The following is a 20,153-nucleotide window of genomic DNA, read 5'->3' on the forward strand; positions in this document are numbered from 1 at the left end:
GCCAGGAGCAAATTGTTTCTCCCAGAACTGAGTTTGCAAACTCCTCTGTACTGTGAAGTCTGTTGAACTGCAAGGTTGATGGTTCAAGCACACCAGCCACTCTTTGGAAACTCTCTACAAGGTCACTATGGGTCGGAACAGACTGGACAGCACTTAACACAACTGTTACCTACAAAGCAGAGAAACCTGATGGCCTGTGAGGTGTCCCACTACCTAGCTGGAGACAAATGTGCTCATCTTTCCACCTAAGCCTTAAGTCAGCAGTTTCCACAGGAGAGTTGAAACTCTAGCAGGTGATCAGCACTACCAGAGCAAGCAGTTGTCTTTCTGCAATCACTGCCTTTGTAATGTGGTGTTTGTTTTGTTTTTATTTTTAAGTGTGGGCAAAATGGTCCTCATTCATAGCAACATTGTATAGGTTTTCCCAAGGAGCAGCTGGTGGGTTTGAACTGCCAGCCTTGAGGTCCTACAGCATCACAACAGGAGTCCTTACATACTACTCTCTATATGAGGCAGTGTCAAGAAATTCCTACAAAATACATTATGTTTCCATTCCAATTTTTCCATGAACTTTTTAACCCCGTTGTTGTTGTTAATTGCCATCGAGTTGATTCCAACCCATAGCAACCCTGTATAGGGTTTCCAAGGAGCAGCTGGTGAGCTTGAACCACCGACCTTGCAGTTCAAACGACTTTGCAGTCTGACACGTTAGCCCACAGCACCACACACCTTTTATCCACAAATTGACAAAAAAGAGAAGTCATGGTGTGGGCACTCACAACACTTATTTCTCAACCTTACTACCTTACATACTCCAAGATGGCAGAAGAAAGAAACCATTTGAACAGGGCAGAAAACAGGATGTAATTCTGCACTCTATGTCATCATAGGACACTTCCTCCTATGAATTGAAGATGTATTACATAAAACCCCAGTACATGAGTGCAAGAAGCTTGCCTCAGAAATCATTCTTCATAAATTCTCTTGAAGTCAGCTCTACAAACCTTGTAGAGTAGTTACATGTTTAAGGATTGTTCCATTAGTAGGGCAATAGCCTCTTTGGGATCAAAAGGATCTCCTACAATCACCAGCCAAATAAGGTATATATAACAACTGAAGCAAACTGTCAAATATCTCACTGGAGAGATGACCAAAGTATGATGGGAAAGTCCTGAACCAAACATCAAATGGTTTGATTTGTGTTGCTGTTAGCTGCTATCTAGTAAATAGGTTCTAACTGGCATCCTTAAATAGAATGGAACTCATTGTATTCCCAGAGTTGAAATTTACCAACCTCATGACCCCTGGAAGATGCTCATTTCTCTGAGTCTCATTCAGTTCCCTTCTCAACAAATTGAGAACAGCTAAGAAGAGCTCTCATTTAATGGACACCTAAGTCATTGTATGTACTTTACATTGGTCCATTTAATTTAAATAAGTTGTTGTTGATTCAATTGCAACTTATTTTGAAGCCATGGATGTCAGAGTAGAACTGGGCTCCATTGGGTATTCAAACGGCTGATTTTTATAAAGTAGATCACTAGGTCTTTCTTGAAACTGTTTTAACTCAAACCTCCAACCTTTCTGAGAACAGCCCAGTGCATTACCTATCTGCACCATCCAGGGAATAAATCTTTGGGATAAGTATTGTTTGTTTCCCATTTTAGAATTGTAATAAACAGAAGCTCTAAACGGTTAAGTAACTTGTTCATTGTCACTCGGCTATGCATTCACCAAGGATGGAATTTGAAATCAAATAGGTTTGACCACCAAACCTGGGCTCCTTTTTCTATTAATATGCCAGCCATGTCCTTCTCCCAGGGCTATTGCAAGTAACAAGGAAGATAATTTATGTGGAATACACTTTGGAAATTTTTAAGTTCTATCTATACATATGTATTGTTTTGGTAATAACAAATAATAACCTGAATAAGTGGGAAGGGTATAATTGGATATCCTTTCTTCAAAGAACCAGAACCAAAATAAATTAGTGTTTAGTTTCAATTGCATCCCCTTGTTTTGACCTTATTTTGAACATTTTCCTTTTCCCTACAAGTCCCTGGTCTCTCAGGCACACGTTCAGATGTATCCTGGCCAGCTCATCACAATGCAAACACACGAAACAGGCAGACTGAAGCAAGTAATCCCATCCCCAGAATGCTTGGTGTGGGATATACCAAAGGAGGTACCACCAAGCTCTTCCTTTCCCTCAAGATGTACCACACCCCCTCCAGCACACACATCAATACACCATTGCTATGGATGGTGAAGGAAGCTGGACAGGCTCTTAAATCAGGGACTCTGAACTATGTCTGTATTTCATAGTAAATTACTGTATGGAGTCAATCAGAATATAATCAAATGTCATAAGCATGATGAAGGTGTGTGAAAGAAGTGATTTAATTTCAAAATACCAATAACAAAGTAAGAGTATTGGCATGTGTGTGTGTGTCTGTTTAAAATGAGGCAAATCTGTATCCTGTAGAGACAAATTTTAACAGCATCACTGCACAAGCCAGGAAATATATGAGGATTTTGTTTTTGTATTCCTATATTAACTGAGAAAAAAAAATGAAGTTGCTTGTCTAACCTAAGAGAACAAAAACTGAAGACTGAGAATAGACTGTAACACGATGGAACTTCCAATTTCTCGCCTCTTTGTACCTCTAATTAAATTTAAGACCCTCTTTGTCAAAAAAGTATTCCTTCTGATCAGGGCAGCTCACAAAAAGGTGGTCTGGCCTAAAAAACTATGAGGAAATTGACATTACTGTGAAACAACAGTTCTATATTCCAAGTTAGGCATACAGGAACATAAATCACATGTGGTTAATATTCTGAAAATACTTTGTAGAAGAGAAACATTCAGACTTCAGAGAAGAAAACCAGGGTCTCAAACAGGTTCAGTTAGTGGGAACTCCTGCAGTTTAACAAGAACAAGCCCCCCCCCCTCCCCAGTTATTCTTACAGGTTGCCAGGTGATTACCATGTGAATGTGTAGAATCTGATTCAGTATATCTGGTGTGGAAATGCAAATTATCAGCAAGGGCTTGTACCTAAATGAACCAGTTGGAAGCCCTGAAGAAAGCACCACAATATTTGCAGACTTTTAGAAAAGTCACTATAAGGTAATATAAAATGCTTTTCTGAAACCCAGTTACTATATAACAATGCTTACAATCCTTGTCATCAGTTTAGAGTTCACCAGGTGTCAGGCCAGCAGCTTTGCTAAATATGTTACTTGAATTAGCCTTTCTAACTCTCCCAACTACTCTAAGGGATCAAAGTGTCCATAATAATCTCCATTTGGTCGCTGAAAATACTGAAGATCAGAGAGGTTCGTTAACTTGCCCAAGTTCACAGAGCTAATAAATGGCAGATTTGGAGGCAAAACCAGTCAAACAGTAGTTCAAAACTGGCAGCTAATCCAAGGATATGTACAGCAGACAGGCAAATTCTTGAAGAGTCCAGGTTCACAATTTCACAACTAGGCGGTGAAGGGAAGACAGGCTGGGGACTGATTCTTAAAGGAAATGTCAGAAGTTAGTTTTTATGTTTAACTCATCTTCCCTGTTCACTCCCTTCTCCGAAATGAGAAGGGATTAAGGCTCCACACATGAGCTCTTTCCAAATGAGAGGCACCAGCCACCAGTTAGGTGGCTGGGGGTGTGAACTGAGACTATAATATGAGGTCACTGGCTCCGGGTCCTTCCTCACCTCTACCCAGGCTCTGCCAAGCCCTGGACTGACATTCTCAACAGGGGCAACTTGAGAGAAAGCAGGTCAGGCGAGGTGGGACCAAGGCTGCAGGCAACCCTTACCGAGGCTGTCACAGCTCTGAGTTGGAAGCGAAGTGGTGCCAAGTGGGCAGGACGGACACAATAACCTCTTCTATGACCACTGATTAGGGAAGCAGAGCTAATGGAAAGAAGAGGGGAGATCCCCCAAAGGGCTAGGAGCTGAAGAGAGGAGACAACAGGGCACAGCTGTCCCACAACTGCAATACTTAAACCCCTACAAAGCATAAATGGGGCACAGGGCAGCTGGATTCGAGTCCTGGGCTCAGCACAAACTAGCTGTGTGATAGATCCCATCACTCGGTGCCTCAGTTTCCCCTCTTGTAAAATAGAAGGGTTGAAAAGATTTCTAATAATCCATCTGCCCTGATATTCTGCGGCTTTAGCGATTCTTCTGAGCCCTCATGGCAGCGCGAGACTCACCTTTCTTGAGAAGCAGAGCGGGCGAAGCAAAGGCGGTGAGGAAAGGGGGTCGCCTGGCACCGCTTCCTTCGGTGCGTCTGGCCAAAACCGAGCCCCTGAGACCCTGATCCAGTGATTCTTCCCCAATAAGCATCTTACTTTCCGCCACACTTTCTTTTTCCCCCTTCAGGGCTCCTCCCCTAGCGCGGCGCGATTGGCCACTGCCGCGCGGCTCTCGCTCCACCCACCGCCTTGGCTCAAGAGCCGCCCCCGCTCAATGTTTCCGGGCGTCGCGGCCGTGGGCTGGCTCCATGGGTGCTCCCGCCCGCCGCTAGGAGGAGCCAAGCTGGGCCGGACCAAACTGTGGGCAGGCAAGAAGCTGGTCCTGCCCCTTCGTGAGCTACCTCTGCCTGGGCTAGTTGGACTGCGTGAGGAAAGCAGAGGGTTCGTCCTGTAGCTGGGCAAGCACTCAGGACTCAGGGAAGAGAACACTCCCACCATACACACATATACACGCAAACATTGTTCTTGGCAAGATCAAGGTCGCAGTAGAGATCGATATCACCCTGCGTTTTCTTCCAGTCTCTGTTTATTTAGCCAGCAGGTTGCAAGGCCGTGAATCAATTTATCGTACTAGATTTGCACTCCCACTGTGTGCCAAGCAAAGAGAGTTACAGGAAGAGACAGGATTCCCAACATCCAGGTCTAATGAAGGTGGAAGGTCTTGGTAATGAACAACCGGTTATCACAGCAGGATTGAATCTGTTTTGTTCACTAGTTTATTCCTTACGTCCTGCACAGAGCGATGCTCATAACAGGCACTCAAGACAGTTACACCAAATGAGCGAACGAATGAAATAATTCGTAACATATGCCCAGTATCCACTGCCATGCAGTTGGTTCTGGACTCTGTCCTATAGAACATAGTAGAACTGCTCCTTAGGTTTTCTGAGACTGAACGTTTATAGGAGCAATCAGCCTCATCTTTCTCCTGTGGAAGGCGGGGATAGTGTGGTTAGCAGCCCAATGCATAATTCCAAAATAATTTCTTTCAGTCTTCATTCTCAAGCCCTCAACTAACCTCTTGCACTCTTGTTGGCTGACTATAGTTATTGTGGGAGTCCTGGTGTATACAGACTGTACGGTCTTGTAGAATAAACACTGGACTACTAATCACAAAATTAGTGGTTCATACCCACCAGTAGATTCTCAGAAACCGAATGCAGGGCCCACTCCAAGACATTTTAAATAACAACATCAACATCCAAGACATTTTAAATAATAACATCAACATCGTTACTATGAGAAGCTTTGTAATGACTTTCATTAAGTCATGGTTTACTTCAAGAACCTTTTGTTGCTCCCTGTTGGTAAACCACCATTTCTTTCTTTCTGACAGTCAAGACCCTTCATGACCTGTACCTGTCTCCTTCAGCTACTCCTTAACAAAGATAATCTACCAGGTGGATTTGTCTCATCAAACATCCCTTGACTTTTCTCCCACACCTTATGTCACATAACTGAAACTGTGTTTGTTTATACAACAAATCAAGATCCAAATAAAGCAATTAAGAAGGGGGAAAGGAAAAAGAAAAGGGAAACCAATAGATGCCAGTCCCTGAGCACTTGCAAGTTCAGATGCTGCCCCTGGCTTCATGTAATTTAACTTCCCATGCTAATACACTAAGCCATAAAAGCCTATGTGTTATTTTGCACATTTCACTCCTTGTTGCCACTTCTGAAAACTAATTGCAAAGAATTATTTTTCATCTCAAGGTACCTGGCACCAAATCAGTGCTCAGAACTTTGCTACCAAATTTAAAAGGAAATAAGTTTTAAGAATGGAAAAAGTTATTTGTATAAATAAAACTTTTTTCATTTATTATTCACTAAACATCTTTGAGTCGCTGACTTTATTTTTAGTATTTTTTTACATAGCAGTTATTTTTAAAATGCTTACAGTGTAGCAAAGCCAATCATAAAGATTTTGCATATATTAGTGCATTTAATCCTCACAACAACTAATAGAGTACTGTTATTATCTCCAATTTCTAGATGAGATAGAGAGGTTTAGTAACTTACCCAATGCTTGCAGACTACAAATGAAGAATACAAGATGAGAGTTAAGGCTTTGAGTAAATACAATCTCCGTGCTACCCAGAAGCTGTGACTGTCAGGCAGATGCTGGGGATTCAGATATATTCAGAGTTGAACCAGATATATTCTTGGGGCCAAGGTTCTACTCTTAGCTTAATGAGATGGCAGGCATATTAACAAATAATAATATATTGAAAATGGAATACAGCATAAATGTTTGCAAATAAAAATAGTTAAATGATGCTATGTTGTTACTATTAAGTACTATAGAGTCGGTTCCAACTCATAGTGACCCTGCACAGGGTTTCTGAGGCTGTAAATCTTTACAGGAGCAGAAAGCCTCATCTTTCTCCCATGGAACAGCTGGTAGTTTCAAACTGCTGACCTCATGTTAGCAGCCTGATTCATAACCACTACGCTGCCAGAGCTCCTTAATTGATGCTATAGAGTCACACAAAAAAATAATCATTGCCACAATTAGCCTATTATTAAAATATGTGAAGGAAATAAATGGCTTATATCATAATAAGATGTTATTAAAGTTATTGATATATATATGGGTAGTAATTGAAAGGAATATGGAAAAATGTTAATATGTTAGGATTATGGAAGCATAGGCATTCTTTTTTTTTTTTCAAAATTGTGTTTAATGCTAAAATATTCTTCTAACAAAGAAAATATTTTAAAATCCTAAAATCTGCTGTAAGTACCTAACAATATTGGTATGTAGGAGAGGTGCAATAAACACTTTCTTGATTCAAATATTTGGAAAGCATTAGTACTCTTCTCCATTCAGTTACTGTTATTGTTAGTTACCCTCAGGCTGGCTGCAACTCATGACAACCTTAAGCATAATAGAGTGAAACATTGCCTGGTACCACACCACCTTCAAAATCACTGGTATTTTTAAGTCCATTAATGTGGCTGTTCTATCAACCTACCTCACTGAGATTTTCCCTGATCTTTGCAGACCCTCTGTTTTACCAACCATTTCATCTTTTGCTAACGCTCGATCTCCTGATAATGTGTACAAAGCAAGCCAAAGTCTCCCTATCATTTCTTCTAAGGCACATTTCTGATTCTTTTGAATCTGATTTATTCATTCTTTTGGTTGCTGCTGCTACGTGCCATAATTTTGGCAATCCATGGTACATCCAATATTCTTCTGCTACTATCCTCTGGCTTTTTATTTTTTTCATTGCTGTTGTTTTTGCTGTTAGGTGCAATAAAGTTGGTTCCAACTCATACCAACCCCTATGCACAACAAAACACTTTCTGGTCCTGTGCCATCCTCACAAATGTTGTGTGTGAGCCCATTGTTGTAGTCACTGTGCCAATCTATCTCTTGGGGAGTCTTCTATTTCACTGATCCTCCAATTACCAAGCATGATATCCTTCTCCAGTGACTGGTCTCTCTTGACAACATGTCCAAAGAATGAAGGATAAAGTCACGCCATCTTGGCTTATAAGGATCATTCTGATTGCACTTCTTCCAAGGCAGACTTGTTTGCACTACTGGTAGTCCATAGTATTGTCAATGTTCTTCACCAACACCATAATTCGAATTTAATGATTCTTCTATGTTTAATGATTCTTCTACTACATTGTTGTTGTTAAGTGCTGTAACTCTTCTATGGTGTTCCTAATACATTGTCAACTTTCACATGCATAGCAGGTGATTGAAATTACAATAGCTTGGGTCAGGCACACTTCAGTCCTCCAAGTGGCATCTTTGCTCATTAACACTACAAAGAGGCTTTTTGCAAAAGATTTGCTTAGTATAATAAGTCATTTGATTTCTTGTTTTTTTTTTCCCTAAAAATCAAAAGAAATTTAATTTTTCCCTGTTTAAAACATTTGGTTTTATCTTGAAATCTGTCATTTGATTACTTGACTTCTGCTTCTCATGTGTGTTGATGATTGATCCAAGCAAAATGAGGTCTTGGGTAACTTCAATTCTTTCTACATTTATTTTCATGATATTTATTGGTCCAGTAGTGAGGACTTTTGTTTTCTTTACAGTTAGGTGCAACCCATAGTGAAGGCTGTGGTTTTTTGATCTTTATCAATAAGTATTTTAAGTCCTTTTTGCTTTCAGCAAGCAATGTTGAACCATCTGCATATTGTAGGTTGTTAATGATCCTTCCTCAAATCCTAATGCCACACTTTTCTTCATATAATCATATTTTCGAATAATTATGGTGAAAGATTAAAACTAGGAGGCACATCTTTCCTAATTTTAAAATTAAGTTTAAAAAACAATGTTGTCTTGTTTTGTTCAAAAACTGCTTCATGGTTTTTCGTTTTTGAGAGTTCTGTATCTACACTATTTTCTTTTTACTTTGAAGTTGATTTCTTTATAAATTGATATTTCAGGTTCTCTAATTTCAGTTTTGTATGTTTGTTTTACTTTAAGTACTTCTAGATCTGGATTGGGTTCTGGGTGGTGCTGTCATGTATGGTAGTCTCAAGTAGTTGTCTGCGGTTGTTGGTACCCAATTCAGAGAACACCATTTAGTATTTTTTATAAAGTTGGTGTGATTATTACCAATTCCTTTAATTTCTGTTTGCCTGGACATGTCTTAATCTCACCATCATATTTGAGAGGCAGCTTTGCAGCGTATATGAGTCTTGGTTGGTTGTCATTTAATTTCTTCACTGCCATTTTCAGAAGTGTAGACTGTAAATCCAAGCAAAATGAAGTCTTTGATAACTTCAATCTTTTCTCTGTTTATGATGATGTGATTTATTGATTCAGTTGTGAGGATTTTCTTTTCTTTACATTGAGGTGTAATCCATAATGAAGGCTGTAGACTTTGATCTTCATTAGTAAGTATATCAAGTCCTCTTTGCTCTCAGCAAGCAAGATGTTGTCCTCTGTATATCATAGGTTATCAATGAGTCTTCTTATAATCTTAATACCATGTTCCTGTTTATATAATCCATCTTCTCAGGTATTTGCTCAGCATACGGATTGAACAAGTATAGTGAAAGGATACAGTCCTGAAGCACTCCTTTCCTGATTTTAAACCATTCAGTATCTTCTTGTTTTGTTAGAATGACTACCTCTTGGTCTATGCACAGGTCCACATGATCACGAATAAGTGTTCTGAAATTCCCATTATTCACAATGTTATACATAGTTTGTTGTGATCTATACAGTTGAAATCCTTTGCATTGTCAATAAAGCAGAAGTAAGCGTCTTTCTAGTGTTCCCTGCTTTCAGCCATGATCTACCTGACATCAACAATGATATCCCTACTTTCACATCCTCTTCTAGATCTGTCTTAAATTTCTGGCTGCTCCATACCACTGCAACCCTTTTTTAATTACCATCTATGCATTTTACTTGAATGTTATATTAACGATATTGTTCAATGATTTCTGCATTCTGTTAAATCACCTTTATTTGTAATGGGTGAAAATATTGATTTGTTCTAATCAGTTGGCCAGGTAGTTATCTTCCAGATTTCTTGGCACAGATGATTAAGTGTCCCCAGTACTGCATCAGTTTGTTGAAAGATTTAAATTTGTATTCCATTAATTCTCAGAGCCTTGTTCTTTGCCAATGCCTTCCATACCTTGGATTTCTTCCTTAAGTACCATGGAATTTTGATGATATGCTACCTTTTGAAATGGTTAAACATTGACTCTTTTGATACAGTGGCTCTCTATATTCTTACTATTTTCTTTTGATGTTTCCTGCCTCATTCAATATTTGGCTCATAAAATCCTTCAATATTTCAACCCAAATTTGAATTTTTTTTCTTTCATTCTTCCAGCTTGAGAAATGCTGAGTGTGTTCTTCCTTTTTGGTTTTCTAACTCCATATCTTTGCACATTTCATTACAATAATTGACTTTTTCTTCTTGAGCTGCCCTTTGAAAATTTCTATTCAGCTGCTGTAATTCATTATTTCTTCTAGTCACTTTACCATCTTTACATTCAGGAGCAAATTTCTGAGTCTATTCTGACATCCATTTTGTATTTTCTTTCTTTCCTGTCTTTTTAATGACCTGTTGCTTTCTTCACGTATGATGTTCTCATATAATGTATGATACTGTCAGACACCAGTGTATAATAAATCAAAACTGATCTATAGATCGTCTCTAAATTCAGGTGGGCTACATTTTGGCTCTCATGGACTTGTTCTAAATTTTTTCAGTTTCAGTTTGAATTTTGTTGTTGTTGTTGTTGTTGTTGTTGTTAAGTGCTGTCGAGTTGGTTCAGACCCATAGCATCCTATACAGGGTTACTGAAGAGCAGTTGATGAACCTGAACCACCGACCTTGCAGTTCAAACAGCTTTGCAGTCTGGTGCATTAACCCATTGTGCCTCATGAGCAATGATCATTCTATTGCAATCAGCCACTGATCTTCTTTTTCCTGATGATATTGTGCTTTTCCACCCCCTCTTCCCACAGATGTAGTCAATTTGATTTTTGTGATGCCCATCTGGTGAGGTCAAGGTATATATTGTTTTAAAAAGGTATTTATAATGAACAAGTTCCTGATCTTGCAAAATTCTATCATGCCATCTTCATCACCATTTAATAATCCAATCAATGTATTTAGATTGCATGTGTTATCAATTTGATACTAAAGAAGTTGGTAGAATTCTTCTATTTTATCTTATTGACTTAAATGGTTTGGATAAAAATGGTAAGCAGACTTCCTTAGAGGTGTGCAGATATTATTCTATCACAGAAAGCATTGTACTTCAAGATAGATCTTGAAATACTCTTTTAAATGATGAATGTGATGCCATTCCTCTTCAATTTGTCATTTCTAGCATAGTAAAACATATTATTTTCTGATTCAAAATGGCCAGTGCCTCCATTTCAGCTCACTAATGCCTAAGATATCAATCCATTCCATTTTTGTTGACTTCCAATTTTCCTAGACTCATACTTCATAATTCTATGTTGGGGTTACCAATGGGTGTCTGTGCCTATTTCTTCTCATTTTGAATTGTGCCCCATCAGCAATTGAAGGTCCCCAAAACTGTACTCCATCCATGTCATTAACGTGAACTCTACTTTGAAGAGGCAGTTCTTCCCCAGGAATATTCTGAGTACCTTCCAACCTGAGGGACTCACCTTCCTTCACTCTATCAGATAATGTTCCACTGCAACTCATAAGGTTTTTAGTGACATACCTCTCAGAAGTAATATTCCTCTCATTCTTTCCAGTTTATCTTAGTCTGGAAGCTCAATTTTAAACCAGTCTACCATGTGTGACTCTGCTGGTTTTAAAAATACTGGTGGTGTAGCTTCTAGCATCATAGCAACACACAAACCACCACAGTAAGGCAAACTCACAAATAAGTGTTATTTTTGGTTTTGTTAGCTTGTTTTCAATCATCTGAGATCGCTAGATAGCTACAAGGGGACTCAGGCTTTTGCTAATCCTTGAGTTAAATCTAATCATAATTTTCCCCCATGGTCTAAGTCTCTAATGACCTCCATTTGTTAAATGCAATGGTCATTTCTTATTCTTGACTTCACTGATTCTATTAGCAACATCAGACTCTGTTAATCATCTGATCTTCCAAACACATCTTACTTGTATTGTTTTCCATCTACCTTTTCTGTTAGTCTTTATCAAACTTATTGTTTGGGCTCATGTATTCTTTGTGACCTCTAAAGTTTAGAATGTCCCAAAACTCAGTCTTTGAAGAGCTTCCCTAGTGAATTTCATCCAGGCATGTAGCTTTCTAAAATATCCTTTATGATAATGACTCAGAAATAAAAATCTACAGTCTGTACTACTTCACTGAGCACCAGACTCTACATACTCTATTGCCTCCTTTATGTTTCTTCTTAGATATTTCATATACATCTCAGCTTTACATGTTCAAAATCAAACTCTATTTTCAACATTCACCAAATTAGTTCTTCCCCAGGTTCCCTACTTATGTAAGAAACACCATCTTTTACCCAATTTCTGAGGCCAAAAAGTTAGAATCACCTTTAATTCCTTTATCTCTAATATATCACATGTACTCCAGTGGCAAACCTGCTATTCCCTTTTACATTCAAATCTGATCACTACTCCTCTCATCCATCATAATGCTAGACACTCATCTGTCCCCTGGCTGGCCCCTTGCCCTATGGTCTATCTCTCATACTTCAAAGTGATCTTTTAAAATGTTAATCAGAAGAAATACAGCCTAGTGGTTAAGAGCATGACATCTAGAGCCAGATTGCCTGGATACAAATTCTAATTTGCATGAGCTGTGCAACCATGGATAAATTACTTATCTGTGATTGAGTTTCAACAAAAGTTAAATGGACTTAGCAACAAATCTACGTAATATAATTTTATTATAAAATTAAATACGTATATGTAGGTAAAGTACTGGCAACAGACACTGGCACATATGAAATGCTACTTAAATATTAGTTATTAATGCTACCACTGGACCAATAAACAACATTCTTACCAACAGAGAAAAGATTGAAGTTGTCAAGGACTTCATTCTTCTTGGATCAACTATCAACACTCATGGAAGCAGCAGTCAAGAAATCAAACGACATACTGCATTAGGCAAATCTGCTGCACAAGACCTTTTTAAAGCGTTAAAGAGCAAAAATGTCAGCTTGAGGACTAAGGTGTGTCTGACCCAAGCCATGGTATTTTCAATAACCTTATATGCATGAGAAAGCTGGACAGTGAATAAGAAAGACCGTAGAAGAATTGAAGCATTTGAGTTATGGCGTTGGAGGAGAATATTGAAAGTGCCCTGAGCTGCCAAAAGAACCAACAGATCTGTGTTGGAAGAAGTGCAGCCAGAGTGCTCCGTGGAGGCCAGTATGGCCAGACTTCGTCTCTCATACTTTGGACATATTGTCAGGAGGGACCAGTCACTATATAAGTATATCATGTTTGGTAAGGTGCAGAGTCAGAGAAAAGAGGAAGAACCCCAGCGAGATGGATTGGCAAAGTGGCAACATCTATGGGCTCAAGTGTGGCAACAATTTTGAGGTTGGCCCGGCATCAGGCAATGTTTCATTCTGTTGTGCGTAGGATTGCTATGAATCGGCACCAACTTGATGACACCTAACATCAATCCAGGGGTGGTACAAATAGCACATTCAGCTGCTAACTACTGAAAGCCTGGAGAGTTGATCCAATCAGAGATGCCTTGGGAGACAGGTCTGCCAATCTACTTCTGAAAAATCAGTCATTGAAAACCCTATGGAGTGGTTTTACTCTAACGTATGTGAAGTTGCCTTAGTCAGAATTTACTTAACAACAAATATTTTGGTTTTGATTTAGCAATTATTGTTACAAGTAAAATTATCTCATCCTCTGCTCCCCAAGTTTCCATGATTATATAAAATGTCCTTACCATAGCCTACAAAGCCCTTTATGATCTGTGACCTAATTACTTCTTCAGTGTCTCTCACTGTGTGTTCATCTGTGGTATCAAGTCATTGCACTTGTTGTTCCCTCTATCTAGAATGTTCTTCTCCATGATTCTCTTCCTCAATATTCATATCTCTGCTCAACAGTTACCACCTCAGAGAAGCCTTTCCTGGTGGTTGTTGTGTGCCACCAAGGCAATTCTGACTCATAGCGACCCTGTATAGGGGTTTTGAAGCTGTACATCTTTAGGGAAGCAGAAAGTCTCGTCTTTCTCCTACAGAGCAATTGGTAAATTCAAACTGCTGACCTTGCAGTTTGCAACCCAGATTGTAATGCACTGCACTACCAGGGTTCCTTTCCTAAGTGACCAAATGAACACTTCCTTTTGTTCACTGTGTCTTAATTATGTTTTAAATTACTTGTTTATTGAATTTCTGTTTTAGTAGAATATTAGCTTCATGAGGGCAATATGATAGTCTCCTAGGGAACTGACATTACTTTGTACATAGTCCTTGCTTAATAACAATTTGTTTAATTATTAAAGTTCAAACCTCTCATGGTTAAACTAAGACCCAAAGATATTAGTCACTAGTACACTGCCTCATTGATTTGCATTTTGGGAAGGCCAGATTAGTTGAAGTAAAACAAAAAATAGCCTTCTTTAGCAGGGCCCAAGGTAAAAAAAGAACAGTATAGTGACATTTTTTAAAAAATGTTTTTTTATAACAAAACATCTATCTGCTTGTGGTGTATTCCCTTACACCTTCACACATTCCTCTAGAATACCTATCTACCCATATATCCTTTCACAAATTATTGTTTGGTAATAGTGTTGCTGAATTGTCTATGTTGTAATAATTACTATTTGTTTGTTCAGAGCTGTCAAGTCGGTTCCAAATAATGCATAACAGAATATAATCCACCTTCTAGGATTATTCACTCATCATACAGATAGAATAAGTATGGTGAAAGGATACAACCCTGATGCACACTTTTCCCAACTTTAAACCCCTCAACATCACCTTGGTTCCTCATAAACACAATGAAGTGTACTGTGTCCTGAAACACCCATTCTTAGTGATGATATCCATAGTTTGTTATGATCCACACAGTTGAATGCCTTTGAATGGTCAATAAAGCACAAGTAAGCGTTTTTCTGTTATTCTTTGGTTTCAACCAAGATCCATCTGACATTAGCAATAGTAGCCCTCATTCTACATTCTCTTCTGAATCTGACTAGAATATCTGGTTGCTTCCTCTCAATGTACTGTTCCAACAGTTTTTGTAATTCACCTCAACAAAATTTTACTTGCGTGTGATATTAGTCATATTGTTAGATGATTTTCACATTTCGTTGGAATAGGCACAAATACAGCTATCTTCTAGTCACTTGGCCAGGTAGTGTCTTCCCAATTATTTTGCATAGACAAGTAGCACATCTGGCACTGAATCCGTTTGTTGAAGCATTACAATCTGTGTTCTTTTAGTTCCTGGAAACTTGTTTTTCACCAGTACCTTCAGTGCACCTTGAACTTTTCCCTTGAATAGCATTGTTTTTTAGTCATTTGCTACTTCTTAAAATGCTTGCACATAAACCAATTATTTTTGGTACAGGGACTCTGTATTTCTTCTATCTTCTTTTAAAGCTTCCTGCATCATTAGCATATTGCCAATGGAATCCTTCAGAAATGGAGGAAGACTCATTCAGAGGATACAACCTTGCTTGCTGGGAACAAGAGGACTTGAAGTACTTATTGATGAAGAAGAGGTATTTGAAGTACTTATTGATGAAGTATGAAAGCCTTCAGTACTGATTACACCTCAGTGTAAAGTAAATAAAAATCCTCACAACTGGACCAATAAAGCTATAGGATCAGCACTGGACTGCAAACCACAAGTCAACAGTTCAAACCCTCTAGCTGCTCTTCAGAAACCCTATTCAAGGTTGTGAGTCAGAGCAGACTCAACAATATGTAATAACAACAACAACAAATGGAGAACAATTGGAAGTTATCAAAGACTTAATTTTGCTTGGGCCCACAATCAATACTCATGGAAGCAACAGTAAAAAAATCAAACATTGCATTAGGCAAATCTGTTGTAAAATATGCCTATAAAGTATTCAAGAGCAAAGACATCACTTTGAGGACCAAGGTTTACCTGATCCAAGTCATGGTATCTTCAATTGCCTTATACTCAAGCAAAAGTTGGACAATGAATTAGTCAAATGACAGAAGAATAAGTGCATTTGAATTATGATGTTTTCTAAAAATATTGAAAGTGCCATGGACTGCCAGAAGGAAAAAACAATCTTAGAATAAATACAACCAGAATTTTCCCTAGATGTTTGCTCATACTTTGGACACATTATCACGAAATGTCAGTCCCTGTAGAAGGGCATCATGCTAGGAAACATACAGGGTCATCTAAAAAGAGGAAGGCCCCCAATTAGATGATTGACACAGTTGTACCAAAAATGGGCTCAAATATAACAATTGTGAGGATGGGGAAAGACCTGGCAGTGTTTTGTTATGTTGTGCACAGGGTTGCCATGAGTCAGAATTAACTTGGCAGCACCTAATAACAACAATAATGTGACATTTCTATTTGTAGCGTTTAAAAGAAATACCATAATATTTTTCATAGTGGTTATACTCACAACCTTGCCAATATTTTTTATTTTCTGTTTTTGTTTTTGTTTTATTTTTGCTGTTGTTCTGTTGGTGTCATTATTGTTCAGATGAGATGGTATCTCATTGTAGTTTTCATTTACTCATTGGGATGACGTGGTATCTCACTGTAGTTTTCATTTCATGGTAGTCCTGATGTGGTGCTGTAGGATAATCACTGAACTGCTAACTTCAAGGTCAGAAGTTCAAAGCCACCAGCTGCTGCTTGGACACCCTACACAGAGTCTCTATGAGAAGAAACCGACTTGACATTGCTTAACAACAACAGCAACAATAGCTAATAATCAAGAGCATCTCTTCATGTGCTTGCTAGCTGTTTGAATGTGTACTTCCGTGAAGTTTCTGTTCATGTCTTTTTCTTTAAAAAAAAAAAAAAAAAATTGTATTGTTTGTCTTTTTGTTGTTGAGGCATTTAAGTTTCCTATAAATTTTAGATATTAGACCCTTATAGGGTATGTCATAGCCAACATTTTTACTTCAGTACATAGGTGCCCTTTTTTTTTCTTTAGGAAAACTCTTTTGAGGCGCATCAGTATTTAAATTTTAGGAGATCCCATTTATTTAGTTCTTCTTCTGCTAAGAATTCCTATCCATGAACATGGGATGGTTTTTCCGTTTGTGTGTGTCTCTTGGTTTCTTTCAGTAGTGTTTTGTAGTTTTCTTTATATGTTGTTGCTGTTGGTAAGTACCATAGAGTTGGTTCCAACTTATATTGACCCTATATAGAGTTTCTGAGGAGTGACTGGTGAGTTTGAACCACTGACCTTGAGGTTAAAATGGACCTTTTACTTCAGTGCTTATCCTACAAAGCCACACCAGGACTTTGTATAGGTCTTTTATATCCTATTTAGATGTATTCTTAAGCATTTTATCTTATGATGGGCTATTAAATAGGGTATTATTTTCCTAATTTCCTTTTGGACGTTCTCATTGTTGGTGGAGAGAAATCTAACAGATTTTTAATGATTATCTTGTATCCTGCTAGTTTGCTTAATCCTTCTATTAGTTCCAGTAGCTTTCTTGTGGAAGCTATGGGATTTACTATGTGTAAGATCTGCTAACCACAAGGTCAACAGTTCAAACCCAACAACTGCTCCTTGGAAACCCTATACAGGGTCACTATGAGTCTGAATCAACTCGACAGCACTTAACAACAATAGCAACAAGATTATATAACACCTATGAATTGACATAAGTTTACTTCTTATGAATTTGAATGCCCTTTATTTTCTTCCCTTATTGCTCTAGACAGGACTTCTAGTACAATATTGTAAAATAACGGTGATAAAGGACATTCTTGTCTGTTTGCTGTTCTCAAGAAGAATGTTTTTAGTCTGTCCAATGTGAATAAATTTGGATGTGTGTTTTATATAAATGTCCTTTATTATGCTGAATTTTCCCTTTTAGTCTTATTTTACTAAGAATTTTTAAAAAAATCAAGAATGGGTTCTGGACTTTATCAAATACCTTTTATATGTCAATGGAGATGATCATATGATTATGTTGTTTTATTTATGTGAGGGATTATGTTACTGATTTTCTAATGTTGAACAACCGTTATATGTCTAAATGAATCCCACTTGGTTTCATGATGTGTTGTTGAATTCTATTGACTAGAATTTTGCTGAGAACTTTTTTTTTTTAAGCTGTTATTGTGAATTGAATGATAGTTTACATGGGAGAACATCAGTTTTGCATTCAACCTTTTGTATTTTGTTTCATTGCAATGATTCCAATGCCCCCTATGCATCATCAGTTAACAGTATTTGCTTCTGTTCCCTCTGTTTTTTGTTTGTTTGTTTTTGTGTTGTTGTTGTTGTTGTTTTTATGTACACAAAACATGCAGGAATATATAATCATTTGACCTTGCTGAGAATTTTGCATTTTTATTCATGAGGGATATTGGACTGTAATTTTCTTTATTGTGATGTCTCTGCTTGGCTTTGGTATCAGTTATGCTATCTTCATAAAATGAATCCAGGACATTTTACTTTGAATTTCTGCAAGGAAGGTGAAGATCAGGAAAGGGCCAAGAGGCAAAATGCAAAAATGTCAAAGTTAATACATCTCCTTCCACAATTGTTTGTGCGCCTACATTTTAACTCCTTATCCTTTGTCTGCCTTACATCCCAGGCATCTTGAGCTTCTCTCTAGTTTTAGAAAGCCTCCTAGACATACTCAGTTATATCTTTCCACACTCCACCTGAGGTTCCAAGTCTCCAAGTCACTTCTCACTTACTCTTCCTCCTTATTGCCGCCATCTCTGATAACAGCTCTTCTCCACTCACTTTACTTAGATGAAGGAAAGTCAGTGGATTGGAAAAGTTACGTTAAAGTAGAGATTAATATGAGCTTAGAGTCTTGTTGTGGCACTGTGGGTTATGTGCCAGACTGCAAAGCCATTTGAAATGTGAGGTTGGTGGTTTAAGCTCACCAGCTGCTCCTTGGAAACCCTATACAGGGTTGCTATGGGTCAGAATCGACTCAATGGCACTTCACAACAACAACAACAACAACAGCCTATCTAGTCATTGATGGTGTGATAGCATACATACTGGATTGCTAACTGTAAGATCACTGATGCAAAACAACCTGCCACTCCTTGGAAACTCTATGCAGGGTCTCTGTGAGTCAGAATCAACTTAATGGCACATAACAGCCACTCAGTTTGGCTCAGCTAGGCATGGAAATTAAGTGCACTTAACAAACTCATGTTAAAGTAGAAAGGAATGTGAGTTCAGCCTATCAAGTCTGTGGTATATGCTTATTTGCTCAAGAATATATAACAATTGAAATTCAAGGACTTTGGAGAAGGAACTTTGGGGTGTAGTGGAGGGTTTTCTGTGATCATATCCCTCAGCTAGGTAGGCTATGTATGTCAGTCATGGAAGGGAGGGAAAAGTAAACTCCTGGATTCCATCCAGAACTCTCTTTTTTGTGTGTTGTTGTTAAGCGCCGTCACGTCAGTTCTGACTCATGGCAATCCTGTATAGAGTTTCAAAGAAGGAGCTGCTGGAGTTGAACTGCTGACCTTGTAGTTCTCAGTCTAGTGCTGATCCTACAGTGTCATACCAGGAATTTGGAAGTAATGAACCCCATGAATAGGATTACTCCCATATGGAGGTCAGTTGGCTCTCACAGCCATAGCTGTGAGATTCAGAATCCTACTCCCTGTCTTATGTCCCCCAACACTAGAATGCTTGTCTTGACAGTTATTCTGTTCAGTATAACATCAGAGGCATATGTAGATTAGTGGCAGGATGACAGACAAAGGCAGGTTTTCCAAAAGACAGCTCAAGTCTTTCCCTACTATGTCTTGAATCTCCTGGAGTCTGTTAAAAAAGACCTAATTTTCTGTCTTCACTTTTTCCCTTCCAAACAGAAGCTCTGTAGCAAAGGTCAGGATTTTAATAAAGTCTTGGAGGATGGTTATTATGCAATGTTGACACTTCACTACTGCAGGAAATTTAAAGACCAGAACTCTGCATGTAAAAAGAGGAAACTTACCTTTATGGTTCTAACTTGACTTTGTAAATGTTTACCAACTTCCAGCCTTTAAAATATAATCTAAATGGAAGGTATACTCTCCCTGTTGATACAACCAACTATATTATCCTATAGACCAAACCTGTGTAATGTTCTTTAAAGTTGTTGTTGTTAAGTATCGTGGAGTCGGTTCCAGCTCCTAGTGACCCTGTATAGGGTTTCTGAGAAGCGGGTGGTGGGTTTGAACTGCCAACCTTGGGGTTCAAACCAACCTTGTGGTTCAACTTACCCTACCGCACCACACCAGGACT

This window comes from Chrysochloris asiatica, unplaced genomic scaffold, assembly GCF_000296735.1.
Source record: "Chrysochloris asiatica unplaced genomic scaffold, ChrAsi1.0 scaffold00177, whole genome shotgun sequence".
NCBI lineage: Eukaryota > Metazoa > Chordata > Mammalia > Afrosoricida > Chrysochloridae > Chrysochloris > Chrysochloris asiatica.